The sequence below is a fragment of the Pan troglodytes genome, chromosome 9, assembly GCF_028858775.2.
Source record: "Pan troglodytes isolate AG18354 chromosome 9, NHGRI_mPanTro3-v2.0_pri, whole genome shotgun sequence".
Lineage (NCBI taxonomy): Eukaryota > Metazoa > Chordata > Mammalia > Primates > Hominidae > Pan > Pan troglodytes.
In genome coordinates, this window is record NC_072407.2 from 65,551,937 (window position 1) to 65,577,752 (window position 25,816).

Consider the following 25,816-nt stretch of genomic DNA (forward strand, 5'->3'; position numbering starts at 1 on the left):
TTTATCAAGGGGCACTCAATATTTGCCCAGCTGGATTTCAGAACTGCTATACAGCAATAACACTTGCGTGACTCCTGTTTTCCCATCTAAGAATAGTGTCATATTTAATAGACTTGTTTAATATCATTGCTTCCTTGGCATGCCTTTTTAGGTCTGACATAAGTTATTTGAAACTCAGCTATACCCCATCACTTCAGCCTAGTTAAAACTTCCTCTTCCTGTGTGATTGTGATATAGCCAGCTGGAGGGTGGGTCTGCCTCTCCCAGTCCACTGACTCAAATGTTAATCTCCTTTGGCAACACCCTCACAGACACACCCAGGTACAATACTTTGTGCATCCTTCAATCTGATCAAGTTGACACTCAATATTAACCCTCATAGACTGTGATCCCTATGTTGCTGCCTTCCCTCGTTTCCATTGCTCTTTGGCCCCAACCCAAATAAGGTTCCTTGGGACACACTAAAGAAGGAGGTGGAGTTCGAAGGGGAGGAGAGATGTGAGCGAGGCAGCCAGGGAAGCTCTGCTCGCCCACTGCCCAATCCTCACCTCTCTTCTCCTCCACCTTCTGTCTCTGCCCTCACCTCTCCTCTGAAAACTCCCTATTGAGCCAAAGGAAGGAGATAAGGGGAATGCTTTTGCCTTCCCCCTCCAAAACAAAAACAAAAACAAAACACACTTTTCCAGTCCAGAGAAAGCAGGGGAGTGAGGGGTCACAGAGCTGGCCATGGAGCTGCTGGGCTGTGAGGTAGACCCGGTCCTCAGAGCCACGAGGGACTGCAACCTACTTCAAGTTGACCATGTCCTGCAGAACCTGCTCACTATCGAGAAGCACTACCTTCAGTAATGCTCCTACTTCAAGTGTGTGCAGAAGGCCATCCAGCCGTATATGCACAGGATGGTGGCCACTTCTGATGGTGGCCATTTGATTGGTGGCCACTTCTGATGGTGGCCAACATGATTGAACCATTTGGGATGGAAAAGCACCTTTACTCTCAGCCACCTGTTACTAATGCTGGAGGTCTGTGAGGAACAGAAGTGTGAAGAAAAGGTTTTCCCTCTGGCCATGATTTACCTGGACTGTTTCTTCGCCAGGATCCCAACTTCAAAGTCCCATCTGCAACTCCTGGGTGCTGTCTGCATGTTCCTGGCCTCCAGGCTCAAAGAGTCCAGCCCACTGACTGCCAAAAAGCTGTGCATTTATACCGACAACTCCATCAAGCCTCAGGAGCTGCTGGAGTGGGAACTGGTGGTGTTGGGAAAGTTGAAGTGGAACCTGGCAGCTGTCACGCCTCATGACTTCATTTAGTACATCTTGCACAAGCTGCCCCAGCAGCGGGAGAAGCTGTCTCCAATCTGCAAGCACGCCCAGACCTTCAATGCTCTGTGTGCAATGTACCCGCCATCAATGGTTGCAACTGGAAGTGTAAGAGCAGCTATCTGTGGACTTCAGCAACATGAGGAAGTGAGCTCACTCCCTTGCAATGCCCTGACTGAGCTGCTGGCGAAGATCACCAACACAGATGTGGATTGTCTCAAAAGCCAACCAGGAGCATATTGAGGTGGTCTTCCTCAACAGCCTGCAGCAGTGCCATCAGGACCAGCAGGACAGATCCAAGTCAGAGGATGAACTGGGCCAAGCCAGCACCCCTATAGACCTGTGAGATATCGACCTGTGAGGATGGCAGTCCAGCTGAGAGGCGCATTCATAATCTGCTGTCTCCTTCTTTCTGGTTATGTTTTGTTCTTTGTATCTTAGGGCGAAACTTAAAAAAAAAACCTCTGCCCCCACATAGTTCGTGTTTAAAGATCTTTTAGAAGTGACAGAAAATAGTCCTATAAAAACAGAATAAGAAAAAGCATTTGGTGCTTATTTGAAGTACAGCATAAGGGAATCCCTCGTATATTCGAACAGTTATTGTTTGATTATGTAAAAGTAATGGTAAAATGCTTGCAGGAAAACCTGCAGGGTAGTTAGAGAATATGTATGTCTGCAATATGGAAACAAATTAGAGGAGACTTTTTTTTTTTCATGTTGTGAGCTAGCACATACACCCCCTTGTAGTATAATTTCAAGGAACTGTGTGTGCCATTTATGGCATGATTAGATTATAAAGCAATGAACTCAAGAAGGAATTGGAAATAAGGAAGGACTTGATGGGGAAGGAGTACAAAACAATCTCTCAACATGATTGAACCATTTGGGACGGAGAAGCACCTTTACTCTCAGCCACCTGTTACTAAGTCAGGAGTGTGGTTGGAACTCTATGTTAGGTGCTCTTGCTGTCTACATTAGCTGCTACCTAAATAAGATGTTTTATTTTGCCAGTTGGACACAGGTGATTGGCTTCTGGATTTCTTGTCCTGTGACATCTTGCTTCTTCCAAATGCAGTTCATTGCGGACACCACAGTATTGCTATCTAATGGGGGAAATGTAGCTATGGGCTGTAACCAAAACTCACATGAAATGGAGGCAGATGGAGACCTGGGGTGGCATCCAGAATGGAATCTTTTCTCTTATTGTATTAAAAAGGGTAATGTGACCTTGGCATTCCTTCTTAGGAAAAACTAATTTTTGGTGCTGATTGGCATGTCTGCTCCACAGGTTAGCATTGTTCTAAACCATTCCATTCGAAAAGCACTTTGAAAAATTTTTCCCTAGCAATAGATGGCATGGTTTATGCAAGTCATGCTGAATACTCCTCCCCTCTTCTCTCTTGCCCCCTCCCTCCCTGCCTCCATCTGGGTTACTCTTCACCTCTGGTATCTGACATTCTTGGGTACACAGTTCTGGTGTTCCTACCAGGACACAAGAGACACCTCTTTCTGCTGACATCCCCATCACAACATTCCTCAGAAAAGCCTAAAAACAAAGATCTGTTACCATTCTGATGACACAGAGGATCTTCATTTTATTTCTTTAAATACCTAATTTTACATCTTTATACTTCTTTGGACATGGAAAGAAAAGTTATTGCGGGTGCAAAGACAGATGGCTGAACATCAGGGGGTAGCATTTTGTTTCCTTTTCCTTTTTTGTTTTTGGTAATTTTATTGCAAAGTTGTATTCAGTGTACATGAATTTTTTTTCCTCTTCTGTTCTTTTTTCTTTTTTATTGTTATTTATTTATTTATTTTATTATACTTTAAGTTTTAGGGTACATGTGCACAACATGCAGGTTTGTTACATATGTATACATGTGCCATGTTGGTGTGCTGCACCCATTAACTCGTCATTTAACATTAGGTAGATCTCCTAATGCTATCCCTCCCCCTTCCCCCCACCCCACAACTGGCCCCAGTGTGTGATGTTCCCCTTCCTGTGTCCATGTGTTCTCATTGTTCAATTCCCACCTATGCGAGAGAACATGCGGTGTTTGGTTTTTTGTCCTTGCGATAGAGGCATTCAGTTAGTAAAGAGGTTGGAGCAACAACTCTTTTTTTTTTTTCACAATTGTAATCGAACAGGTAATGAAGCCATTTGTTAAAATATTTGCCTTTTTAAGTAAAAAAGAAAAATCAGAATGGGGCTACTTTGAAGAATTATTTTATACACAGATTATTTCTTGTTTCAGAGTGCGAAGGTTGAAGATGGAAAAAAATTTAAGAGTCTCTTATTTTTCATTTTGTTTTATTCATGTGTTTCACGGAGTGTACTGCTATTTTGTAAACATTTTTATAGTATATTATTTTATTGCTTAAACTCCAAGTCCTGAAATAGATGGTTGAGATAAGAGTTCTTCATACTGGAAAAACCCTTCTGTAGTTTGTCTTCTTCTGGTTGCATATTCATGGTTGTTGTTTTTTCTTTTCGCTTTTTCCTCTGATCACATTCATCAGAGATAGAGTGTTCTTTACCTCGGGTTTACTGGACAAAATCAACAACTATAAAAGACAATGATTCACACTTTTGTTTTCACAATAACTCACAACCATACAGTTTCTGCTTGGGAGTCTATTAGTGTGAGGAACAGAGAAGCAGGGTGAACAGGGCTAAACTCCTTCTCAGGTGGAAGGCAGGGTGGTCTCAATCCCAGGGACCTTTTTGGTCATGAAGGCCATTGGGCTCCCATTTTGACTGTGGTATGCTCATTATGATGGAAAAAGTACATTGAACCAAGGGATCCTTCCTCCCCTACAAGGAAGATGTTCAGTACAGACATTTATGCAGCGGACTAGGACGTCATAATTTGCACTTGGGTACCAGGTATCAGGAAACAGACTAAAAGGAATTCCAGCAGGCTATATGTGGATCCTCATCTTGTAGCTTTTTCAAAAGCAGGGCATCGTCTGCATTGGGCCCTTTCATCTTGAAACATTTTCCTCCATCTTCCCCCTTCTCTGGAATGGACACTGAGTTGAGGGTCATCTCTACAGTTTTCCTAGGTCTGAATCTGTGAGTAGATGAATCTGCAGCATGCAGTATTTGCGGTGCTTCCTTCTCCCTCCTCTGTCTCCAACTGCACAGGCAAGCACTATGTAAGCCCAGATTCTCTGCTAAGTGGTTTTCAGGTTTTCAATCACACTGAATTGGCAGGACAAGTAAAATTGTTCAGAGAAGTATGGGATGATAGTTGAAGGGAGATGAAGAGGCTGCTTCTCTATAGAGATGAGATTCCAGATAAGTCAGTCTCTTGGGAAGTGTGTTTAGAAGGGTTCAAGACTTTGTGAGTAAGCATGACCTTAAAATTCTAGGGGATTTCTGGTAGGACAGTGAGTGGTGAATTCTGAAGTTTTGGAGAGGAAAGTGGAGGAGCCAGCAAGCTAGCTAGCCAGTTTTCTAAAAGCCAACTTTGCACAGCACACTCTTCTAGGCCCTAAGGAGTCCCACAGAATGGGGAAAGTGGGAGCCCTGGAGTTCTTGGGAGTCTTGGAGCCTAAAGAGAAAATGAGGTGCAAATTCATTTCACAGTGACTGACCCTTGAGCTTAAACAGAATCAGCAAATGAAAGAATCTGACAAATAAGGAAAGGCACAAGCCTGCCCAACTACTGGACAATAAACTCATGACCTAAAAAAAAAAAAAAAGAAGGAGGTGGCTGTCAGTAAATGGGGCTGAAGAGAACCACTAATGAAGGCCAAGGCTCACAAGGGAGGCCACTCACAGCCACCAGAAGCTTGTCACGTAAACATTGAGAGAGCGAGGGAACACATTCTTTTTAGGCTGGGTGCAGTGGCTCCTGCCTGTAATCCCAAGCACTTTAGGAGGCCGAGGTGGGTGGATCACCTGAGGTCGGGAGTTTGAGACCAGCCTGACCAACATGGTGAAACCCTGTCTCTACTAAAAATACAAAAACTAGCCAGGTGTGGTGGCACATGCCTGTAATCCCAAGTACTTGTGAGGCTGAGGCATGAGAATTGCTTGAACCTGGGAGGCGGAGTTTGCAGTGAGCCAAGATCATGCCATTGCACTCCAGCCTGGGCAACAGAGTAAAATAAATTCTGTCTCAAAAAAAAAAAAAACTTTTTAGCGCCTAGTCATTCTAAATATTTACTTAAAAGAAAAAGCAAGGTCCCTATGTGGGAGGGAGGTAATGATTATCTTGCAGTCTGGGGTGATTCAAGAGAGAGACTACTGCTTAGATGGACCAGCACCCTGTCTCTCTCTCTTTTTTTTAATCAGAAATTAAAACTAAGAGCCACGATTTCAGAAGACTAAAAGTCTAAAAACAAAAACAACAAACAAAACTACAGCACAAAAGGGAAAAGCTGTAGGTGGCTACGCATCTGAAAAATAAGTAAAAGAACTTTAAACTTAAGTCCTGAGTAAACACCAGGTCTACCAAACATGATATTAGCCCTATATTACTTACTGATTTAGAAACAAGCCCCTAGATACAGGGGGGAAATAAAAGCTAATTAAATAAATTACATATACATACATAATACAATAAATAGATAAATGAAGTATATGTGTATATTTTATACAATAAGTTAAAACAAACTTCCATAATTTGACTCAATTAGAAATCCAAAATTTATATACTAAATTTCTATACTAAAGGACTTATATAACAAAATGATTTAAAAAAGACACTGATTGGCTTTTGTGCCTCTATAACATAGACTTTAACTTAACTTTAACATTTGTTAAAATGCATCAATTGGCAGAACTTCACAAGCTTAATCAACCCTGGGACTCAAATTACAATGATACACCAGGATTCCACTAAATTTAAACAGTCTGCTCCTATAATCTTGAGAAGATACTTAAATATATATAAAGAAAAATGAGTTTGCCTCACTTTAGCAGTGGGGAAAGGATTCCATATTCAAAAAATGTTGCTGGCAGAATTGGCTAGCCATATGCAGAAGACTGAAACTGGACCCTTTCCTTACACCACATACAAAAATTAACTCAAGATGGATTAAAGACTTAGGTGTAAAACTCAAAACTGTAAAAACCCTGGAAGAAAACCTAGGAAATACCACTCAAGACGTAGGCATGGGCAAAGATTTCATGATCATGCCAAAAGCAACTTAAACAAGACAAAAATTGACAAATGGAATCAAATTATACTAAAGAGCTGCTGCACAGCAACATAAACTATCAACAGAGTAAACAGGCTGGGAGAAAAATCATGCAAAGTATGCATCTGACAAAGGTCTAATATCCAGCCTCTACAAGGAACTTAACAAGTTTACAAGAAACAAATAACCCCATAGAAAAGTGGGCAAAGGACATGAACAGACACTTTTGAAAAGAAGCCATAGGTGCAGCCAACAATCATATGAAAAAGAGCCCCACATTACTGGTTGTTAGAGAAATGCAAACCAAAACCACAATGAGATACCATCTCACGCCAGTCAGAACAGCTATTATTAAAAAGTAAAAACAAACAAACATGCTGGTGAGGTTGTGGAGAAAAACGAATGCTCATACTCTATCGGTGGGAGTGTAAATTAGTTCAGCCAGTGTGAAAGACAGTGTGGCAATTCCTCAAAGATCTAAAGAAAGAAATACCATTCAACCCAGCAATCCCATTACTGGGTATATACCCAAAGGAATATAAATCATTCAATTAAAAAGACACATGCACGTGTATGTTCATTGCAGCACTATTCACAATAGCAAAGACATGGAATCAACCTAAATGTTCACTAATGGTGGGCTGGATAAAGAAAATGTGGTACATATACACCATGGAATACTAAGCAGCCATAAAAAAGAATGAGATTATGTCCTTTTGAGGGACATGGATGGAGCTGGAGACCATTATCCTTAGCATACTAACACAGGAAAAGAAAACCAAATGCTGCATGTTCTCACTTATAAATGGGAGCTAAATGATGGAACACATGGATGTGTAGAGGGCAATTACACACACTGGGGCCTTTTGGAGGATGGAGGGCCAAAGGTGGAAGAGAATCAAGAAAAAAAACTAATGAGTACTAGGCTTAATACCTAGGTGACGAAATAATCTGTCCAATATAGTCCCATGATACAAGTTTATCTATGTAACAAACCAGCACTTGTACCCCTGAACTTAAAAGTTAGAAAAAACCTGTATCCTTGTTTAAATTTCTCATAGTCATAGAATCCACTGCCTTAAAATATTCCATATTCAACATAAATACTCTAACATAATAAATAATAAATTAAAGTTAGCCTTTGACATAAATTGGCTTGATAAAAGGGGACCCCTTCAATCCCCAGTTAAAATAGTTAATCTGACCCAATGTAAATTAATACAGGGCCTCAAGGATTCAAATTTATTATATAAAAGCTAATTAATAAAAGACTGATTTTCTCCTCTGCTTCTCCATTTGGCAGCCCAATTTTGCCTGTTCTTAAATCTGAAAACATAAAATAAAAGATCTCTCACTATGGATTAACGCAGGCTTAATGTCATGATCCTATCCATCAAGGCTTTCATATTTAATGTCCAATTTCATTAAACTGACTGCTTCTATTTAAGCAATAACCAGTAAATATTTGCTCTTATTGATTGCCTTTCATGTACTGTTCAGTTCCTATTTCAACATCCTCTCAGGTCAAAGTTTGCCTTGACCTCTAAAGGGACACCTTTTCCAGGATACCCATGGGGTATCTCCATAACTTTGTCATTCCATGCAATCTTTGCAGACAAGATTTTGAGGATATTCACCTTTCTCCAGGAACACAGGTGTGACATTACTTAGAGTACATCCTCCTCCAAGGAGACTCATGTGACACACTCCTTAAAGACATAGAAGTCTAGTATCTCTTAGCACTTTTTGGGTTCTGATGGTAACACATCCTCATTTACAAAATTTACTTACAAATTAAAATAGCAGGCACTTCTGTGAGTGAAGTCAGAAACATCTTCACTGTAAAGGCTTTGACAACTTCTTCATACATCTTCTGGAGTTTCTAAACCACTTATGATGGTCATCAATTGTCTCACAGCTTCCGATGAAACAAAAAACAAAATAAAATAAACAAAGAACTGCCCCTCTTGACCTGCGTCACTCACTATTAAAACAACAAATGATTGACTATCTGCTGGGACCTCCTGGAAGCAGAGGCTCTCACAGATCCTGAACCTGTGCTTCTCCATACCCAGCTCCAGTTATGGTTTGGGAAACAGCACCCCACAAACTTGGCAAGGCTACCGAGGGCTCCCTAAGACAGTACGAAGCCAAACCTGGGTCTCTGGTACATTCCACCTGTGGGAGACGGTGGCCTTCTGTCCTCAGTGTTTTGCCAGGTGCTAGTGTACTGGAGGAGGTCATCCATTCCGCTATATTAGTCTATTTTTCATATGCTATGAAGAAATACCCCAGACTGGTTAATTTATAAAGAAAAAGAGGCTCAATGGACTCACAGTTTCATATGGCTGGGAGGCCTCACAATCACAGCAGAAGGTGAAGGAGGAGCAAAGGCATGTCTTACATCACGGCAGGCAAGAGAGCGTGTGCAGGGGAACTGCCCTTTATAAAACCATCAGATATCATGGGACTTATTCACTATCATGAAAACAGCATGAAGAAACATGACCCCATGATTCAATTACACCTTGCTGGGTCCCTGCTGTGACACATGGGATTATGGGAGCTACAATTCGAGATGAGATTCGGGTGACACAGCTAAACCATATCACCCCTAGACCCTTTGACTGCCTGGAAATGTTCATGGGATTAACTGAGTAAACAGTAATGGGAGTTTGTAGACTGTGTAAATGGCACTGTAAGCATCTTGCATCGTGGAACTTTGTGCAATGTGACTGTTTTCCACTCCTCAGCCAGGATGTCCTTAATAAAGAATGACACCCCAAAACAACAAATTTGGCCAAATTTTAGGCAGTTGTTTCAGCACCAGATGCCCTGGTGAACAAATGATCCTATTTTCACATTATCAACTAATGAGCCATTACCTAAAAATTATATTCTTCAGAATTAAAAAACCCTCTAGGAATCTCTTGCCTCATAGATACTCAAACAGCGATCAAGCTGATAATCAAATCAAGAACTCAACCCTTTTTACAATATCTGCAAAACTAAAAGCAAAACTTAGGTATATACCTAACCAAGGAGGTAAAAGACCTGTACAAGGAAAATTACAAAACACTGATGAAAGAAATCATAGATGACACAAACAAATGGAAACACATGCCATGCTCATGGGTGAGTAGAATCATATTGTGAAAATGACTGTACTGCCAAAAGCAATCTACAAATTCAATATGGTTCCCATCAAAATGCCACCAACATTCTTCACAGAACTAGAAAAAAAAATCCTAAAATTAACATGGAACCAAAAAAGAGCCCACATAGCCAAAGGCAGACTAAGGAAAAAGAACTAATCTGGAGGCATCCCATTACCTGACTTCAAACTATACTATGAGGCCATAGTCACCAAAACAGCACGGTACTGGCACATAGACAAATGGAACAGAATAGAGAACCCAGAAATAGGCTGGGTGCAGTGGCTTATGTCTGTAATCCCAGCACTTTGGGAGGCTGAGGTGGATGGATTACTTGTGGTCAGGAGTTTGAGACCAGCCTGGCCAATATGGTGAAACCCTGTCTTTATTAAAAATACAAAAGGGCATGGTGGCACAAACCTATAGTTCCAGATACTTGGGAGGCTGAGGCAGGAGAATTGCTTGATCCTGGGAGGTGTAGGTTGCAGTGAGCTGAGATAATGCCACTGCACTACAGCCTGGGCAACAGAGCAAGACTCTGTCTCAAAAAATAAACTAAAAAAGGAGAACCTAGAAATAAAGCCAAACACTTACAGTCAACTGATTTTTGACAAAGCAAATAAAAACATAAAGTTGGGAAAGGACACCCTGTTCAACAAAGGGTGCTGGAAAAATTGGCAAGCCCATCAGGCTAACAGTGGATCTGTCTGCAGAAACCCTATAAGCCAGAAGAGAGTGAATGCCAACATGCAACATTCTTTTTTAAAAAAGAATTTTCAACCCAGAATTACATATCCAGCCAAACTAAGCTTCATAAGTAAAGGAGAAATAAAATCCTTTACAGACAAGCAAATGCTGAGGAATTTTGTCACCACTAGGCCTGCCTTACAAGAGCTCCTGAAGGAAGCACTAAATATGGAAAAGAAAAACTGGTACCAGCACTGCAAAAACACAGCAAAATATAAAGACCAATGACACTATTAAGAAACTGCATCAACTAATGTGCAAACTAAACAGCTAGCATCATAATGACAGGATCAAATTCACACATAACAATATTAACCTTAAATGTAAAAAGGCTAAATGTTCCAATTAAAAGACACAGACTGGCAAATTGGATAAAGAGTCAAGACCCATCAGTGTTCTGTATTCAGGAGACCCATCTCACATGCAAAGACACACATAGGCTCAAAATAAAGGGATGGAGGAATATTTACCAAGCAAATGGAAAGCCAAACAAACAAACAAACAAACAAAAAAAACCCAAACAAAATGGAGTTGCAATGCCAGGCTCTGATAAAACAGACTTTAAACCAGCAAAGATCAAAAAAGACAAAGAAGGGCATTACATAATGGTAAAGGGATCAATGCAACAAGAAGAGCTAACTATCCTAAATATATATTCACTCAATACAGGAGCACCCAGACTCATAAAGCAAGTTCTTAGAGACCTACAAAGAGATTTAGACTCCCAAACAACATTAATGGAAGAATTTAACACCCTGCTGTCAGTATTAGATCAACTAGACAGAAAATTAACAAGGACATTCATGACTTGAACTCAGCTCTAGACCAAGCAGACCTAATAAGACATCTACAGAACTCTCCACCCCAAAGTAACAGAATATACATTCCTCTCAGCACCACATCACACTTATTCTAAAATTGACCACATAATTGGAAGTAAAACACTCCTCAGCAAATGCAAAAGAACAGAAATCATAACAAACAGTCTCTCAGACCACAGTGCAATCAAATTAGAACTCAGGATTAAGAAACTCACTCAAAACCTCACAACTACAAGGAAACTGAATAAACTGCTCCTGAATGACTACTGGGTAAATAACAAAATTAAGGCAGAAACAAATAAGTTCTCTGAAACCAATGAGAACAAAGGCACAATGTACCAGAACCTCTGGGACACAACTAAAGCACTCTTTAGAGGGAAATTTATAGCACTAAATGCATACAAGAGAAAGCAGGAAAGATCTAAAATTGACACCCTCAAATCACAATGAAAAGAACTAGAGAAGTAAGAGGAAACAAATTCAAAAGCTAACAGAAGACAAAAAACAAACAAACAAAAAAACCCACTAAGATCACAGCAGAAATGAAGGAGAGAGAGACATGAAAAACCCTTTAAAAAATCAATGAATCCAGGAGTTGGTTTTCTGAAAAGATCAACAAAATAGATAGACCATTAGCCAGACTAATACAGAAGAAAAAAGAGAAAAATCAAATAGACACAATAAAAAATGGTAAAGGGAATATCACCAGTGATCTCACAGAAAGACAACCACCATCAGAGAATACTATAAACACCTCTACACAAATAAACTAGAAAATCTAGAAGAAATGGATAAATTCCTGGACAAATACACTCTCCCAAGACTAAACTAGGAAGAAGTTGAATCCCTGAATAGACCAATAACAAGTTCTGAAATTGAGGCAGTAATTAATAGCCTACCAACCAAAAAAAGTCCAGGACCAGATGGATTCACAGCCAAATTCTACCAGAGGTACAAGGAAGTGCTGGTACCATTCCTTCTGAAACTATTCCAAACGATAGAAAAAGTGGGACTCTTCCCTAACTAATTTTGTGAGGCCAGCATCATCCCTATATGAAAACCTGGCAGAGACACAACAAAAAAAGAAGACTTCAGACCAATATCCCTGATGAACATCGATGCTAAAATCCTCAGTACAATACTGGAAAACTGAATTCAGCAGCACATCAAAAAGTTTATTCACCATGATCAAGTCAGCTTCATCCCTGGGATGCAAGGCTAGTTCAACATAAGCAAATCATAACGTAATCCATTGCATAAACAAAAACAATGACAAAAACCACATGATTATCTCAATAGATGCAGAAAAGGCCTTTGATAAAATTCAACACTGCTTCATGCTAAAAACTTTCAATAAACTAGATATTGATGGAACATATCTCAAAATAATAAGAGCTATTTTTGACAAACCCCTCACCAATATCATATTGAATGGGCAAAAACTGGAAGCATTCCTTTGAAAACTGGCACAAAACAAGGATGCCCTCTCTCACCACTCCTATTCAACATAGTGTTGGAAGTTCTGGTCAGGTCAATATGACAAGAAAAGAAATAAAGGATATTTAAATAGGAAGAGAGGAAGTCAAATTGTCTCTGCTTGCAGATGACATAATTGTATATTTAGAAAACCCCATCATCTCAGCCCAAAATCTCCTTAAGCTGATAAGCAACTTCAGCAAAGTCTCAGGATACAAAATCAATGTGCAAAAATCACAAGGATTCTTTTTTTATTATTATACTTTAAGTTTTAGGGTACATGTGCACAACGTGCAGGTTAGTTACATATGTATACATGTGCCATGTTGGTGTGCTGCACCCATTAACTCATCATTTAACATTAGGTATTTCTCCTAATGCTATCCCTCCCCCCTCCCCCCACCCCACAACAGACCCCAGTGTGATGTTCCCCTTCCTGTGTCCATGTGTTCTCATTGTTCAATTCCCACCTATGAGTGAGAACATGCGGTGTTTGGTTTTTTGTCCTTGTGATAGTTTGCTGAGAATGATGGTTTCCAGCTTCATCTATGTCCCTACAAAGGACACGAACCCATCATTTTTTATGGCTGCATAGTATTCCATGGTGTATATGTGCCACATTTTCTTAATCTGGTTTATGATTCATGGACATTTGTGTTGGTTCCAAGTCTTTGCTATTGTGAATAGTGCCACAGTAAACATACGTGTGCATGTGTCTTTATGGCAGCATGATTTATAATCCTTTGGGTACATACCCAGTAATGGGATGGCTGGGTCAAATGGTATTTCTAGTTCTAGATCCTTGAGGAATTGCCACACTGACTTCCACAATGGTTGAACTAGTTTACCATCCCACCAACAGTGTAAAAGTGTTCCTATTTCTCCACATCCTCTCCAGCACCTGTTGTTTCCTGACTTTTTAATGATCATCTTTCTAACAGGCACAAGATGGTATCTCATTGTGGTTTTGATTTGCATTTCTCTAATGACCAGTGATGATGAGCTTTTTTCATGTTTATTGGCCGCATAATGTCTTCTTTTGAGAAGTGTCTGTTCATATTCTTTGCCCACTTTCTGATTTTTTTTTTTTGGGATGAAGTTTCACTCTAGTTGCCCAGGCTGGAGTGCAATGGTGTGATCTTGGCTCACTGTAACCTCTGCCTCCTGGGTTCAAGTGATTCTCCTGCCTCAGCCTCCTGAGTAGCTGGGATTACAGGCATGTGCCACCATGCCTGGCTAATTTTGTATTTTTAGTAGAGATGGGGTTTCTTCATATTGATCAGGCTGGTCTTGAACTCCTGACCTCAGGTGTCCACCTGCCTTGGCCTCCCAAAGTGCTGGCATTACAGGCATGAGCCACCATGCCTGGTCTGTTTGTTTTTTTTCTTCAAAACCTATTTAAGTTCTTTGTAGGTTCTGGATATTAGCTCTTTGTCAGATGGATAGATTGCAAAAATTTTCTCCCATTTTGTAGGTTACCTGTTCACTCTGATGATAGTTTCTTTTGCTATGCAGAAGCTCTTTAGTTTAATTAGATTCCATTAGTCAATTTTGGCTTTTGTTGTCATTACTTTTGGTGTTTTAGTCAAGAAGACTTTGCCCATTGCTATGTCCTGAATGGTATTGCCTAGGTTTTCTTCTAGGATTTTTATGGTTTTATGTCTTATGTTTAAGTCTTTAATCTATCGTGAGTTAATTTTTGTATTAGGTGTAAGGAAGGGGTCTAGTTTTGGGTTTGCTACATATGGCTAGCCAGTTTTCCCAGCATGATTTATTAAATAGGAAATCCTTTCCCCATTGCTTTTTTGTCAGGTTTGTCGAAGATCAGATGGTTGTACATGTGTGTTGTTATTTCTGAGACCTCTATTCTGTCTCATTAGTCTGTATATCTGTTTTGGTACAAGTGCCATGCTGTTTTTGTTACTGTAACCTTGTAGTGTAGTTTGAAGTCAGGTAGCATGATGTTTCCAGCTTTGTTCTTTTTGCTTAGGATTGTCTTGGCTATGCGGGCTCTTTTTTGGTTCCATATGAAATTCAAAGTAGTTTTTTCTAATTCTGTGAAAAAAATTAATGGTAGCTTGATTGGGATAGCATTGAATCTATAAATTACTTTGGGTAGTATGGCCATTTTTATGATATTGATTCCTCCTATCCATGAGCATGGAATGTTTTTCTGTTTGTTTCTGTCCTCTCTTATTTCCTTGAGCAGTCGTTTGCAGTTCTCCTTGAAGAGATCCTTCACATCCCTTATAAGTTGTATTACTAGGTATTTAATTCTTTTTTAGCAATTGTGAATGGGAGTTCATTCATTATTTGGCTCTCTGTCTATTATTAGTGTATAGGAATGCTTGTGATTTTTGCACATTGATTTTATATCCTGAGACTGCTGAAGTTGCTTATCAGCTTAAGGAGATTTTGGGCTGAGATGATGATGTTTTCTAAATATACAATTATGATATCTGCAAACAGAGAAAATTTGATTCCCTCCCTCCCTCCCTTCTCCCTTCCTTCCTTTCTTTCTTTCTCTTTCTTTATTTCTTTTCTCTTTCTTTCTTTCTTTCTCTCTCTTTCTCTTTCTTTCTTTCTTTCTTTCTTTCTTTCTTTCTTTCTTTCTTTCTTTCTTTCTTCCTTTCTTTTTCTCCCCTTCCCTTCCATTCCTTTCCCTTCACTTCCCTTCCTTTCCCTTCCCTTCCTTCTCTTGTCTGATTGCCCTGGCCAGAATTTCCAATACTATTTTGAATAGGAGTGATGAGAGAGGGCATCCTTGTCTTGTGCCAGTTTTCAAAGGAATGCTTCCAGTTTTTGCCCATTCAGTATGATATTGCTGTGGGTTTGTCAGAAATAGCTCTTATTATTTTGAGATATGTTCCATCAATACCTAGTTTATTGAGAGTTTCTTTTTTTTAGCATGGAATAGTGTTGAATTTTATTGCAGGCCTTTTCTGCATCTATTGAGATAATCATGCGGTTTTTGTCTTTGGTCCTGTTTATGTGATGGATTACGTTTATTGATTTGCACGTGTTGAACCAGCCTTGCATCCCAGAGATGAAGCCAACTTGATCATGGTGGATAAGCTTTTTGATGTGCTGCTGGATTCAGTTGGCCAGTATTTTATTGAGGATTTTCATCTAGATGTTCATCAGGGATATTGGCCTGAAATTTCATTGTTGTTTTTGTTGTGTCTCTGCCAGGTCTTGGTATCAGGATGATGCTGTCCTCATAAAATGAATTAGGGAGGATTCCCTCTTTTTCTATTGTTTGGAATAATTTCAGAAGGAATGATAGCAGCTCCTCTTTGTAACTCTAGTAGAATTCAGCTGTGACTCCATCTGGTCCTGGACATTTTTTTATTGGTAGGCTATTAATTACTGCCTCAATTTCAGAACTTGTTATTGGTCTATTCAGGGATTGGACTTCTTCCTGGTTTAGACTTGGTAGGGTATATTTGTTCAGGAATTTATCCATTTCTTCTAGATTTTCTAGTTTATTTGTGTAGAGGTGTTTATAATATTCTCTGATGGTAGTTTGTATTTCTGTGGGATCACTGGTGATATTCCTTTTATCACTTTTTTATTGTGTCTATTTTATTCTTCTCTCCTTTCTTCTTGATTAGTCTTGCTAGCAGTCTATCTATTTCAGTGATCTTTTCTAAAAACCTGCTCCAGGATTTATTGATTTTTTTGAAGGGTTTTTCATGTCTCTATCACCTTCAGTTCTGCTCTGATCTTAGTTATTTCTTGTCTTCTGCTAGCTTTTGAATTTGTTGGCTCTTGCTTCTCTAGTTTTATCAACCGTGATGTTAGGGTGTCGATTTTAGATTTTTCCTGCTTTCTCTTGTGGGCATTTAGTGCTATAAATTTCCCTCTAAAGAGTTCTTTAGTTGTGTCCCAGAGATTCTGGTACATTGTGCCTTTGTTCTCATTGGTTTCAAAGAACTTATTTGTTTCTGCCTTAATTTCATTATTTACCCAGTAGTCATTCAGGAGCAGTTTTTTTTTTCAGTTTCCATGTAGTTGTGTGGTTTTGAGTGAGTTTCTTAATCTTGAGTTCTAATTTGATTGTACTGTGGTCTGAGAGACTGTTTGTTATGATTTCTGTTTTTTGTATTTTCTGAGGAGTATTTTACTTTCAATTATGTAGTCAGTTTTAGAATAAGTGCGATGTGGTGCTGAGAAGAATGTATATTCTGTTGATTTTGGCTGAAGAGTTCTGTAGATGTCTATTAGGTCTGCTTGGTCCAGAGCTGAGTTCAATTTCTGAATATTCTTGTTAATTTCCTGCCTCATTGATCCATCTAATATTGACAGTGGGGTGTTCAAATCTCCCACTATTATTTTTGGGAGTCTGAGTCTCTTTGTAGATCTCTAAGAACTTGCTTTATGAATCTGGGTGCTCCTGTACTGGATGCATATATATATTTAGGATAGTTAGCTGTTCTTGTTGCGTTGATCCCTTTGCCATTTTCTAATGCCCTTCTTTGTCTCTTTTGATCTGTGTTAGTTTAAAGTCTGTTTTATCAGAGACTAGGATTGCAACCCCTGCTTTTTTTTTCTTTTTTTTTTTTCTTTTTTTTTTTTATTATACTTTAAGTTTTAGGGTACATGTGCACATTGTGCAGGTTAGTTACATATGTATACATGTGCCATGCTGGTGCGCTGCACCCACTAACTCGTCATCTAGCATTAGGTATATCTCCCAGTGCTATCCCTCCCCCCTCCCCCCTCCCCACCACAGTCCCCAGAGTATGATATTCCCCTTCCTGTGTCCATGTGATCTCATTGTTCAATTCCCACCTATGAGTGAGAATATGCGGTGTTTGGTTTTTTGTTCTTGCGATAGTTTACTGAGAATGATGGTTTCCAATTTCATCCATGTCCCTACAAAGGATATGAACTCATCATTTTTTATGGCTGCATAGTATTCCATGTTGTATATGTGCCACATTTTCTTAATCCAGTCTATCATTGTTGGACATTTGGGTTGGTTCCAAGTCTTTGCTATTGTGAATAATGCCGCAATAAACATAAGTGTGCATGTGTCTTTATAGCAGCATGATTTATAGTCATTTGGGTATATACCCAGTAATGGGATGGCTGGGTCAAATGGTATTTCTAGTTCTAGATCCCTGAGGAATCGCCACACTGACTTCCACAATGGTTGAACTAGTTTACAGTCCCACCAACAGTGTAAAAGTGTTCCTATTTCTCCACATCCTCTCCAGCACCTTTTTTTTTCTTTCTTTCCATTTGCTTGGTAAATATTCCTCCATCCCTTTATTTTGAGCCTATGTGTGTCTCAGTATGTGAGATGGGTCTCCTGAATACAGGACACTGATGGGTCTTGACTCTTTATCTAATTTGCCAGTCTGTGTCTTTTAATTGGGGCATTTAGCCCATTTACATTTAAGATTAATATTATTATGTATGAATTTGATTCTGTCATTATGGTGTTAGCTGGTTATTTTGTCCATTAGTTGATGCAGTTTCTTCATAGATCGATGGTCTTTACAATTTAGCATGTTTTTGCAGTGGCTGGTACCCGTTGTTCCTTTCCATGTTTAGTGCTTCCTTCAGGAGCTCGTGTAAGATAGGCCTGGCGTAGACAAAATCTCTCAGCATTTGCTTGTCTGTAAAGGATTTTATTTCTCCTTCACTTATGAAGCTTAGTTTGGCTGGATATGCAATTCTGGGTTGAAAATTCTTTGCTTAAGAATGTTGGATATTGGTCCCCACTGTCTTCTGGCTTGCAGGGTTTTTGCAGAGAGATCCGCTGTTAGTCTGATGGGCTTCCCTTCGTGGGTAACCCGACCTTTCTCTCTGGCTGCCATTAACATTTTTTCCTTCATTTCAACCTTGGTGAATCTGACAATTGTGTGTCTTGGGGTTGCTCTTTTCAAGGAGTATCTTTGTGGTGTTCTCTGTATTTCCTGAAGTTGAATGTTGGCCGGCCTTGCTAGGTTGGGAAAGTTCTCCTGGATAATATCCTGAAGAGTGTTTTCCAACTTGGTTCCATTCTCCTTGTCTCTTTCAGGTATAGCAATCAAATGCATGTTTGGTCTTTTCACATAGTCCCATATTTCTTGGAGGCTTTGTTGGTTCCTTTTCATTATTTTTTCTCTAATCTTGTCTTCACACTTTATTTCATTAAGTTGATCTTCAATCTCTGATATCCCTTCTTCTGTTTGATTGATTTGGCTATTGATACTTGTGTATGCCTCACGAAGTTCTCGTGCTGTGTTTTTCACTCCATCAGCTCACTTATGTTCTTCTCTAAACTGGTTATTCTAGTTAGCAGTTCCAGTAATCTTTTTCAAGGTTCTTAGCTTCCTTTCATTGGGTTAGAACATGCTCCTTTAGCTTGGAGGAGTTTATTATTACCCACATTCTGAAGTCTACTTCTGTCAATTTGTCAAACTCATTCTCCATCCAGTTTTGTTTCCTTGCTGGTGAGGAGTTGTGATCCTTTGGGGAAGAAGAGGCATTCTGGTTTTTGGAATTTTCAGCCTTTTCGTGCTGGTTTCTCCCCATCTTCATAGGTATATCTACCTTTGATCTTTGGCATTGGTTTCTGAATGGACATCCTTTTTGTTGATGTTGATACTATTTTTTTCTGTTTGTTAGTTCTCCTTCTAACAGTCAGGCCCCTCTGCTGCAGGTCTGCTGGAGTTTGCTGGAGGTCCACTCCAGACACTGTTTGACTGGGTATCACCAGTGGAGGCTGCAGAACAGCAAAGATTGCTGCCTGTTCCTTCCTCTGGAAGCTTCATCCCAGAGGGGCACATACCAGATGCCAGGCGGAGCTCTCCTGTATGAGGTGTCTGTAGCCCCTGCTGGGAGGTGTCTCCCAGTCAGGAGACATGGATGTCAGGGACCCACTTGAGGAGGCAGTCTGACCCTTAGCAGAGCTAGTGCACTGTGCTAGGAGATCTGCTGCTCTCTTCAGAGCCTGCAGGCAGTGGCGTTTAAGTCTGCTGAAGCTGCGCCAACAGCCACTCCTTCCCCCAGGTGCTCTGTCCCAGGGAGATGGGAATTTTATCTATAAGCCCCTGACTGGGGCTGCTGCCTTTTTTTCAGAGATGCCCTGCCTGGAGAGGAGGAATCTAGAGAGGCAGTCTGGCTATAGTGGCTTTGCTGAGCTGTGGAGGGCTCTGCCCAGTTGAAACTTCACTGTGGCTTTTTTACACTGTAAGGGGAAAACCAACTACTCAAGCCTCAGTAATGGCAGATGCCCCTCCCCACACTAAGCTCAAGCTTAGTTCCCAGGTCGACGTCAGACTGCTGTGCTGGCAGGGAGAATTTCAAGCCAGTGGATCTTAGCTTGCTGGGCTCTATGGGGGTGGGATCCACTGAGCTAGACCACTTGGCTCCCTGGCTTCAGCCCCCTTTCCAGGGGAGTGAATGGTTCTGTCTCGCTGGCATTCCAGGCACCACTGGGATATGAAAAGAAATTCCTGCAGCTAGCTTGGTGTCTGCCCAAACGGCCACCCAGTTTTGTGCTTGAAACTCAGGGCTCTGGTGGTGTAGGCACCCTGGGGAATCTCCTGGTCTGTGGGTTGGGAAGACCATGGGAAAAGCATAGCATCTGGGCTGGGACTGTTCCTCATGGCACAGTCCCTCAAGGCCTCCCTTGGCTAGAGGAGGGAGTTCCTTGACCCCTTGCACTTCCGGGGTGAGGCAATGCCCCACCCTGCTTCAGCTCACCCTCCATGGGCTACACCCACTGTCTAACCAGTCCCAATGAGACGAGCTGGGTACCTCAGTTGGAAATGCAGAAATCACCTGCCTTCTATGTTGATCTCACCGGGAGCTGCAGACCGGAGCTGTTCCTATTTGGCCATCTTGCCAGGTCTGCCCGGTACAACATTTCTTAAGGTCCCAGAAAGGTCAAAGGTTCCGTGTATTACTGAGAAACAAAGAGCCTTTAAAAAGATTAAGGACATGCCCCTCAATCAAACAACAGAGGCTCTAGGATACTTAGGTGCATTGTTTCTTCACCATCTCAGCAGAAGCCCAAGGTGAAAAGTTTATCTCAAAGATATTTGTTGGGGTAGATTTTCTCTAATAAGATAAACCACAAAGAGATTCACAGAACATCCACAACTTTTTAAAGAAATCTTTATCAGAAAAATGCTGCCAATTTGACTGCAAGAGGCAAAGACAGTACAAAAATAAAAAGGCTGTGTAGTCCTCAAAATGCTCTGGGTGGGAAGGTAGCTGAGAATACTATTCACTTAGAGGCATGTTCTGTCTTTCAAAAAAAATGTTGGATCCAAGTGGCATGAGGTTGTGGCTGAGAGCCAAATTGCTTTCATTTTTCATGCCTCCAGACCTATTCAAGGAACTTCTAATATTTGCCTAAGTGCACTTCATAATTGCTCTGAACTCCTTGTGTCTCACGTCTCCTCCATTTTGAACGGGAATGTCTACAGTAGTAATTGGATGCTTGTATTATTATTGTGTGTTGGGTGTTTTGGAGACAAGTGTCTTGTCTCTTCAGTTTCACAGATTAACAAATACAAAGATAAAAGCCAGAGAACTCCATGTAAGTAGTCTCACTTACACCTGAACCTCATTTAAATGGTAAGATTCTGGACTTTGAGCATATGCTATAATGAAATAATACTTTTCTGGACATTTCACACATGATAATGTAGCACATCAGAGGGATGGAATCATTTGGGACCACAGGGTCTGGCCACAATCTGCCACAGCTGCTGTTCCGTGCTGTGGAGAATTCCTGCTGGTCCAAACTGCCCAGTCTTCCTGGCACCAGCAGGGGAGAACAGCAGACTAGAGCCACAGTGATGGTTGTCTTCTTAGGCAGTCTCTGTCCTGCTGCCACTGGCTGCAACCTGAGCAGCCACCGAGAGCTTGCACAGCTCTGTGCTTGGGTCCCAAGGCCCTGGTGGTGTGGGCTCACAAGGGATGTCTTGATCCATGGGTTGCACAGATCCGTGGAAAGAGCGTGGTTTCTCAGGCAGGGTAACACAATCACTCACTCCCTCCCTTGGCTGGGAGTGGGGGCTCCCCTTACTCCATGCAGCTCCTGGGTGGGCCTTCGTTCCATCTTGCTTTTTCTTACTCTCAGTGGATCATGCCAACCACCTAGTCAGTCCCAATGAGAGAACCTGGATACCTCAGTTGAAGGCACAGGATCCACTCACCATTTTTGCTCTTCTTGGTGGGCGCCACCAACTGCAGCTGCTTCTAATAGGCCATCTTGGCCCCCTCTGCCCATCTTTTTACTGTTAATGGATATTAACTTGGACCTATGACCTGAGAAACCTTATTTATTCACTTTTTAAATTCGAATGTTTAATTAATTAATTAATTCTGCTATTCGAATTAATGGCACAGAGGCCTAAGTCTGAACACAAGGGGAAAATGAACTCTCTAACCCAGAAATATATACAGGTAATATGTAAGTGAGATAGACTCAAAGGTCACAAGTTTTAACTGAGACTATTAGATAGATGGCATTGAGCATCTAAACTCCCCTCAGTGTCCTTGTGGGTGACATGCTTCAGTGACAGCCATGGTTGACTGCCTCCTCCAGAAGGAGCTCTGCCAGGACACAGAAAGCCCTAAATATCTCATCCTTAAGCCAAGTCATCCTGGGTTCTTTCTTTGCAAAAATTACCTATTAAAGCTATTCCACAGGATCAGCATCCAGGTTAGAGGTGCAATGTCTTCCAATCCTGTGAGTGCCACAGTGCTTGCACAACCCTCAGGTTTTATAATGACTATCCACTGCACATAAGCACTTACACTGCAGGTAGGAAAATATGGCCAGTCTAAAAGTGTCTGTAATAATTTATCTCACAGGATCTAGGTGGCTCAGAATATTTTCAAGGCCAATAACACTGTTTCACAAATTTGTGCTTTCAAACAGGAAGGCACCTTCTGCCTCAAACCCCCTTCCTCTCCCTGTATTGAGCTAACTTCTAAATGTAAACCTAAAATCCTGTAAACTACTCTAAAAATCCCTTCCTGAAACTTCTTTGAATCTGATTTAGATGTCTTTTTCTGTCCTCGTTGATGCAGTACAATGAACAGATCATATCCAACTATAATTTCTAATTCAAACACCAAGTATTCTTAATCAGCTGTAGCTTCCTGAAGTCAGAAAGAGAGATCAGCACATAGCACAATGCAAAGTATACAGTTAGCGCTTACTAAATATTTATAAAATAAAGAAATGAATATATCACCTGAAAAATAGCCCCAAAGAAAGTGAAATGACACTCACCTGTCTGAAAGATGGCCATATATTAGACCTCCCAGCAGTGACCCAGCCCTAAGTAGGGATTGAATCATTAATTTTTTTTTTTTTTTTTTGAGACTGGGTCTCACTCTGTCACCCAGACTGGAGTGCAGTGGTGCGATCTCAGCTCACTGCAACTTCCACCTCCCAGGCTCAAGCAATTCTCCTGCCTCAGCCTCCCAAGTAGCTGGGATGACAGGAGTGTGCCACTACCACCCGATTAATTTTAGTCACTGAGATTCACATACCAGGTACCACTAGAAGAGAAGGAAATCAGCATAGCAGAGCTTGAGAAGAGTTTCAGCTCTTTAATGGAAACTGACTCCAAACACCGACATATGTACACAATCCTCAGCTATGCGGGTCCTGCCTCCCTCTCTAGATTCATCTATAGACACTATGCTCTAGTAGCCCAAATTCTAAAACTAAACTTATTTCAGGCTTTCAAATGCAGCTGCCTCTCGCTCTCAATTCCCAGCCTTCCAACAGTCTGTATTCGTGTGTCTACATGTCTTTATTCATTTTTCCCTCAGACCACCTTTTATTGTGTTGTCATACACATTCTTTGGGTATTATAATTAAAAACATATAAGGACACAATTTTTTTAAAAAAACTTCAGTTACCTAAATTTTAAAAATATATTAGAAACCCATAATTTTACAGGAAGGCTTTTTTTCATCATGTAGGCCACATGAGGGCCTTGCCATTGACTTCACTTAGCAGTTTATAATTCAACTACTACAATAACTATCTTTTTTTTGGCCACACATTGAATCGCTTGAAGTGCTTCAAAAATACTGATCCCTGGATTCTGTACTCAGAGGTTACTTGCTGTGGGTATCAGTTTTGCAATGAGTATTGGGAACACTAACCTAGCATAATGTTTGCCAAACAGTATTTCAATTACTTTAAACACTGTAGGTCTTTCTCACTAAGTTAGACGATATAATAGCAGGTTCATGTTTAGTTTGTTCGGTCCATTCACTCAATACTAATGCACTTGACTGTATTGTAGAGTTGGTGAGCACTTGTTGCTACCTGCTGAAGGAATGAAGAAAGAGCTGATAACAGTAACCATCTGAGGACTAAGGGTATAAAGCAAGTCTGTTCTTTGTGTTAACTCCAAACATCTTGATCATATAAACAGAAGATCTAAACATGTCCCTTTACATCAGTCACAATGGTGGAGAGGAAGGAGCTTTGGTGGTATACCCAGCCACCAACACAGGGCTCCGTGTTTGGCTCACTCATATTTGAGAAGGTCACATTCAAGTGAAGGAGATGCCACTGGGGATGGATGAAGCAACGACACTTCTCTGGCCTCAGGTTTGAGTCCAGTGGGATGGAAATTCTCAGGAGGGCAACCTGGCTGAGAGTCCCAGTGTCATTGTCAGAGACGGTGTCATTGTCCAGGATGTGGACCCAGTAGTGATGACCAGGGATGAATGCAATGAAATTCTCCAACAGAAGATAAGGATAATGTATACTGATGGAGATTGTAAGGAAAATCAGATGAAAGATTTGGAATCTCCCCAGGCCACCCACTTGATCCAGGAGCATATTAAAACCCATCAAGACAGAACAGGTGATCCCCAAGAGGAAGCACAACGACTTTGTAGAGATAAGTTCAGAAGAAGAAAGTGTTCCCTTTCACAAAGTCACAGTAGTGCCATGTGGATCCTTACACCATTTTCTTCTCAGTGGGCCCTGTCACACCACTGCAGAAGAGCAATGGAAGGACTTTCCTCAAGTCCTTTGAGTTTAGGCAGCTAGATAGTTTCAGCGAAGTCACAGATATAATTATTTGGCAAAGATACATCTATCTTTTGACAACTGAATATTCTTAAAGGACTACTCTGTGAAAGATCCTGATCTCTGAGCTTTCTGAGAAGTCAACAGTGGACTTGCAGGTGGATATAATTTCCACACAACCTAAAATACACCTAAAATTATACCTGATCAATGGTATGCCATTCTTTTCAGAAAAGGGATATTGGATACTTAAAAGTGTACTGCTTTATTATGCTTTGTGCAAAGAGAATGGCTTTTTCTTGCTGAGGACTGAATTTTGACTAAAAGTTAGTGAACACTAATGAACACAAGAGTCTTGCTCTTGTCTAATTAAAGCAGGTGGAATGTTAAGTATAAACATTGACTTTTGGTAACTGAAGTTCTGCTTCAGTTCAAATCATACCAGTGACAGTGATGTTAAGATTTTTGAAATAGGGAAATAAAGATAAGAGGTAGACAGGAAGGGAATAGTGTCTTTATGTGACAGTTTATTTCACCAAATTTGTTGATTTTTTCAAATAGCATTTTGAACTTTCTGCTGCTGTTGCTGTAAAGCAATGGTATTTATTTATATACTTAATCTGTTTATATGTTTATAAGTAAAATGTTTATATGTTTATAAGTAATATATGACATCAATGTTATAAAGTTTCATATTCCAGTTAATAAGTGATATGTACATAAATAATTATACTGTAATGTCATAACTATAAAGAAAATAGACAGTGTCCTATGGAAGAATTAAAGAGAAACTGTTCAATGATTCCTGGGTAGGTGCCATGGGACAAAGGAGTCATCACTGTAGAAATTAACTTTTACCTATTCTTAGGGGAAGATTCTTGAGACAATGAAACAGTGAATGAAAAAAAGCCAATTTCTAAATGAGGGAATAATAAGTGTACAATTATAACAAAATGGTGTGGTATAACTGTGCACCTATAGGATATTGAAAAGCTGGAAGCTGCAAAACATGAAGGGTATTAATGAGAGAAGGTAGGTTGATTGAATGAAGAGCCAAATCAAACAAGCAAAGCCTGTAGAATTTATTCTGCAGACTAACTAGAGGTTCTTATCCTTGAATTTCAAAATG

At 40.4% G+C, this 25,816-nt stretch overlaps 2 protein-coding genes and 1 pseudogene across 5 annotated transcripts in view; 2 read left to right on the forward strand and 1 right to left on the reverse strand.

The window, feature by feature from the left end:
• The window catches only part of SLC22A25 (solute carrier family 22 member 25), an 84,662-nt gene extending 83,478 nt beyond the window's left edge, over nt 1-1,184 (reverse strand). For 2 of the 3 annotated variants that reach the window (XM_054662370.2, XM_054662372.2), the window contains exon 1: nt 1,075-1,164. The gene's annotated coding sequence lies outside the window, so the exon portion shown is untranslated. Of the gene's footprint in view, nt 1-1,074 lie in introns of all 3 variants that reach the window. The other variant, XM_054662371.2, reaches the window with a different exon arrangement.
• The window catches only part of SLC22A10 (solute carrier family 22 member 10), a 96,351-nt gene that overhangs the window by 24,931 nt on the left and 45,604 nt on the right, over nt 1-25,816 (forward strand). The gene's annotated exons all lie outside the window — the stretch shown is intronic.
• Nucleotides 203-1,678, forward strand: LOC100612856 (G1/S-specific cyclin-D2-like; annotated as a pseudogene).